This window comes from Enhydra lutris, unplaced genomic scaffold (genome assembly GCF_002288905.1).
Source record: "Enhydra lutris kenyoni isolate GAN:26980312 unplaced genomic scaffold, ASM228890v2 scaffoldscaffold23, whole genome shotgun sequence".
Classification (NCBI taxonomy): Eukaryota; Metazoa; Chordata; class Mammalia; order Carnivora; family Mustelidae; genus Enhydra; species Enhydra lutris.
This window is the reverse complement of record NW_019154107.1, coordinates 8,801,478-8,807,477: the sequence shown is the minus strand read 5'-3', so window position 1 is coordinate 8,807,477 and position 6,000 is coordinate 8,801,478.

The following is a 6,000-nucleotide window of genomic DNA, read 5'->3' as shown; positions in this document are numbered from 1 at the left end:
TAGTACACTCTAGCTCCAACCATGTCATGGCAAAAGGCAAGATTTCATTCTTTTTGATGGCTGCATAATCTTGGCCAACATCATAATATGCCAAGATGTATATATCACATCTTCTTTATCCAATCATCAGGAGATGGACACTTGGGCTCTCTCCATAGTTTAGCTATTGTTGATAATGCTGCTATAAACATTGGGGTGCACATACCCCTTTAAATCAGCATATTTGTATCCCTTGGGTAAATACCTAATAATGGTTCAATTTCTGGGTCATAAGGTAGCTCTATTTTTAACTTCTTGAGGAACCTCCAAGCTCTTCTCCAGAGTAGCCACACCACTTTGCATTCCCACCAACAGTGTAAGAGGGTTCCCCTTTCTCCACATCCTTGCCAACATCTGTTGTTTCCTGTGCTGTTAATTATAGCCATTCTGACAGTTGTGAGGTGACATCTCATTGTAGTTTTATGATTTTCATCTCCGTGATGATGAGTGATGTTGAGCATCTTTTCACATGTCTGTTAGCCCTCTGGATATCTTCTTTGGAAAAATGTCTATTCGTGTCTTCTGCTCATTTCTGAACTAGATTATTTATTTTTGGGGTGTTGATTTTAGTGAGTTCTTTATAGATTTTGAATACTAAGCCTTTACCAAATATATCCTTTACAGATAGATATCTTCTTCCATTCCTTGGGCTGCCGTTTAGTTTTGTTGATTGTTTCCTTCACCGTGCAGAAGCTTGTCTTGATGAAGTCCCAATAGTTCATTTTTGCTTTTGTTTCCCTTGCCTCTGGCAACATGTCTAGTAAGAAGTTGCTATGGCCAAGGTCAAAGAGGTTGTTGCTTATGTTCTTCCCTAGAATTTGATGGTTTCCTGTCTCACATTTAGGTCCTTCATCCATTTTGAGTCTATTTTCATGTATGGTGTGAGAAAATGGTCAATTTGCATTCTTCTACATGTGGTTGTCCAATTTTCACCACACCATATGTTGAAGAGACCGTCTTTTTTCTATTGGATAGTCTTTCCTGTTTAGTTGGCCCAAGAGTTGATAGTCCATTTCTGAGTTCTCTATTCTGTTCCATTAATCTATGTGTCTGTTTTTGTTCCAGTACCATACTGCCTTGATGATTATAGCTTTGTAATAGAGCTTGAAGTCTGGAATTGTGATGCCTCCAGTTTTGTTTTTCTTTTTCAGGATTGCTTTGGCTATTTGGGGTCTTTAGTGCTTCCACATAAATTCTAGGATTGTTTGTTCTAACTCTGTGAAAAATGCTGTTCATATCTTGATAGGGATTGCCTTAAATGTGTAGATTGCTTTGGGTAGTATAGTATGTCTAACTTTTTGAGGAAACTGTTTTCCAAAGTCACTGCATCATTTTGCATCAACACTAGCAGTGAAGGAGGATTTCAGTTTCTCTACATCCTGACCAGTCCTTGGATTTTTGATTATATACCAGTCCTGACTTTTGATTATAGTCATCCTACAGAGTGTGATGTATCTCACTGGTATTTTGATTTGCATTTTCTGAGGACTAATGATATAGAGCATCTTTTCATGGCTTATTGGTCATTTGTATATCTTCTTTGAAGAAATGTCTATTCAGATTCTTTATCCATTTTCGATTTGGGTTATTTGTCTTTTTAATTTTGGGCCCTAAGAATCATTTTAAATTTTTCACTTAAACTTTATTTTTTTGCCTGACAAATGTTATCTTTATTTTTTCCAGCTTTGTTAAGATATGATTGACAAATAAAAATTGTATATGGATTGTAGAATGTTATTTTGGTCTACAATGCAATGATTTAACATAAATATACATACATATATATACATATACATACACATGTATACACCCATTCAACTGGTGAGTTGTTTGATATATGAATTATATTTCAATAGAACTATTAGAAAAAAATAATCCTTAAAAAGCTGAGAGTCCAAAAGAAGGGATATGTATCAACTTCATTAATTTAAATTTAGCATGATGGCTTCTTCAGGCCTTAAATACATATACATTGTGAAATGATTACCACAATCAAGTTGATTAACACATCTATCACTTCATAGTTAGCCTTTTGTGGGTGTGTGATGAGAGCACTTAAGACTTACTCTTCCAGCAAGTTTCAAGTATATAATACAGTATTAACTATAATCACCATGCTGTACATTCAGATTCCCAGCATATATTTATCTTATAACTAAAAGTTTGTACCCTTTACCAGCATTTCCCCATTACCTCCACCCTCAGTCTTGGTAACATTCATTCTAATCTCTGCTTCTGTTAGAGTTTTTTCAATTCCACATATAAACGAGATCATGTAGTATTTGACATTCTTTGTCTGGCTTATTTCACTTAGCATAATGTCCTCTTGTATGATATTGTGATTTATAATAAGAAATATATATTTTTGGTCTTCTTCCCTATTTGTGGCACAAAATTCCTAAAACCCTTGGAATTTCTTAAGTGAGGAGAGCAATAGAGGTGTCTTTTGTTCTGTTAACAAGGTGATTACTGGAAAGCATCTAGGATGGGGGTTGGTTGCCAGTGGAGCCAAACTTGTGGTTAGGGAGTTGAAATTTAGCAGTCCTACCTCTTAACCTCCTTGGGAGGGCAGAGGGGCTAGAGATTGAGTTTAAACAGCAATAGTCAATCATTTAATCAATCATATAGATATAATGAAGTCTCCATAAAAACCCAAAAAGGCGGGGTTTGAGAAGTTTCTGGACTGGTAAACATACACAGAAGTGCTGGGAGAGTGCTGTGCCTGGAAAGGGCATAGCAACTCCTCACCCTTTCCCCATGCCTTGCCCTATGAATGTCTTCCATCTGGCTGTTCCTGAGTTATCCTTTTATAACATAATAGTCATCTACTAAATAAAATGTTTCTGAGCTCTGTGAGCCACTCTAGCAAATTAATCAAACCCAAGGAAGGAGAGGATCATGGAAAACTCTGATTTATAGCCAGTTGGTTAGGAGCACAGGTAACAACCTGAGGCATATGACTGGCATCTGACCTGTGTGTGTTTAGTCTTGTGGGACAGAGCCCTTTACCTGTAGAATTTGATGCTACTTCTGTGTAGATAGTGTTAGAATTAAGTTGAATTCTCAGACCCCCTGCTGCTATCCAGGAAATGCTTGTTGGTGTGGGGAAGCCTCCACACACACATGTTGAACCTGGGTCCAGGAACTCAAAATATTGAGGTAAATCCATGCTGTCACAAATGACAGTTTAGATCCTAGGTACAAGTCCCTCATCAGATACATGATATCTAAATATTTACTTCCATTTTGTAGGTTATCTTTTTATGCTCTTTATGTTGTCCTTTAATATTTTTAATTTTTATGAAGTCCAATTAATCTATTTTTTTTGTTTTGATGCTTTTGTTTTTGGTATCATATCTAACACTCTATTGCCAAATCCATGGTTACAAAGATTTACCTATATGTTTTCTTCTTTGAGTTTTATAGTTTGGGCTTTCACCTTTAGGGCATTGATTTATTTTGAATTATTTTTTGTATATTATTTGAGGAAAGAGTGAAACTTTATTCTTTTCTATTTTGTTATCCAGCTGTTCCAGCAATATTTGTTGAAAAGCTGTTATTTCTCCATTGTACCATCTTGGCATCTTTATTGGAAAATATAGTTTTAGTAAACATATTTTACTTATGTTAACATGTAGTGAATTTATTATTGCTATTTTTATTAAATAGTTATATGATTTCTAAGTTTTTTATTTTTATATCAATAGTGATAGATATAATCCATATAAATAAAATATCTTGTAAGTATCTTGTAATTTTGAGTATAAAGAGGTATTGAGAGCAAAGTGGTTAAGAACAGTTGGTTTGGATTATGGCAGAGACAGAAGAGCTCTGGAACCAACAACTGGGGCAGTGTTTTTCAGATTACGGCAGAGGCAATGTGGTTTGAGAACTGACAGATATCTGGAGTATAGATTCCATTTTTGACAGGCAAAATCCTAATTCTGGATCTTGGCAGGTTCAGAAGCCTCCTTGTTGGTCCATTTCTGTTCATAGCTTTAGGTTCAGTTGTTTTGTATTTTTCAGCCTGGCCAATTATTCAGTCATACATTTAATACTGTGTAATTAATCTGTTGCCTTTTAAAATAGGTAGAATTGATTCTATTCTCTGGCAAAGAACTAGTAACCACAGGAAAAGAGCAGCAGATTTTCAAATAAACCAAATAGGAATTCTAAAACCAAACAAAACTTCAATAACTTTGGAGAGAAAAAAAAGTACTGAAGAGAGGGTAAGGTTAAGATAAATAGGATATGGTAAGAACTTCCAGTATTATTTTAATTGGAGTTCCAGAAAGAGAAAAATAAATGTTAGACAAAAAAAAAAAAAAATTGAAGAGATAATGGCAGACAATATTAAAAACAGATAAGAAATTCCTACAAAGTCCAAGTAGCATATATACATAGAAAGGAATATTGATTAGACAGAAAACAGTATTTTAACAGAAACAATGGAAACTTGAACACAGTGAAATGATACATTTAGATAGATGTATAGAAGTATCCCACTATGGTTTTGATTTGTTTTTCCCCAAAGAATAATCTTACTCAGTAACTTTATAAACTCAATGGTTTTGGGGGCCTCTTCTTTTGTGAAGTTCCTCTTCAAGTCTTTTGCCCATTTTTAAAAATAGGTTTTCTTGCATTTACTTATTGATTTGAGGAGGAATTGCAGAATACACAATCTTATCAAGCATGCATTCAAACTTATAAAATGTGGCCACATAGTGTCAAGAAATGAAAACATTCAGAGGTTTTATTCCTTCTCTTTTTTTCTATGTAGCTGCCTTAGAAGTCAATATAAAAAGATAAGTAATCCCTACCATATTTGAAATAAAATTTAATTATAAATTATAAAAGGAAATTTAAAATTACCCATTAGGTCAAAAGCAAGATTCCAATGGATATTAGCATTTCAACGATAATGAATTATACTGATAATAATGATGATAATGAAAATAGATCATTGCCAAGAACAGTAAACCCAAAAGCGGAAGAAAATAATAATATATAATGGGAAATAATAATTTAAACCAGAATTGGTTGACTATCTCAGAAAGCTAATCAGGGGCACCTGAGTGTCTCAGTTGGATAAGCATCTGACTCTTGGTTTCAATTCAGGTCATGATCTCAGGGTCCTGATATAGAGCCCCCAGTTGGGCTCTGTGCTGGGTGTGGAAACTGCTTAAAATTCTCTCTCTCCCTGTCCCCCCCATAACCCCCTCTTCCCTCTTTAAAAAAAGAGAAAGAAAATAAAATAAAGCTAACCAGAAAAATGAAAAAAAATAGACAAAATAACTTAAGCCATGAGGATGGAAGCATCCCTACAAATTCAGTAGATATCAAAAGAGATAATGAAATGATAATATGAACAACTCTGTCTTAGTCCACTTGGGCTGCTATAATAGAATACTACAGACTGGGTGCCTATAAACAATGTTATAACAGAATACCCTAGACTGGGGGCGCCTGAGTGGCTCAGTGGTTAAACCCTCTCCCTTCGGCTCAGGTCATGATCTCAGGGTCCTGGGATCGAGTCCCGCATCGGGTTCTCTGCTCAGCAGGGAGCCTGTCTCCTCCTCCTATTCCTCTCTGCCAGCCTCTCTGCCTAATTGTGATCTGTCAAATAAATTTAAAAAAAAAATCTTTAAAAAAAAAGAATACCCTAGACTGTCTTATAAACAGAAATTTTTTTTATAAAACAAAAAATTTAATGGTTTTGTTTAATTGACTTAGAAAAAACTGCACATATTTAAAGCATAAAATGTAATCAATTTTAACATTTATATATATGCATGAAAATCATCACCACAATAAAAATAATGAACACATCTATATATCCTGAAAGTTTCCTCAAGCCCTTTTATAATATCTTCTTTCTGCTTCACTCTGGCTCCCCCATCCCTAGGCTTCCACTGACCCGTTTTCTGCTATTATACATCAGAGTGCACTTAAAAATTTTTT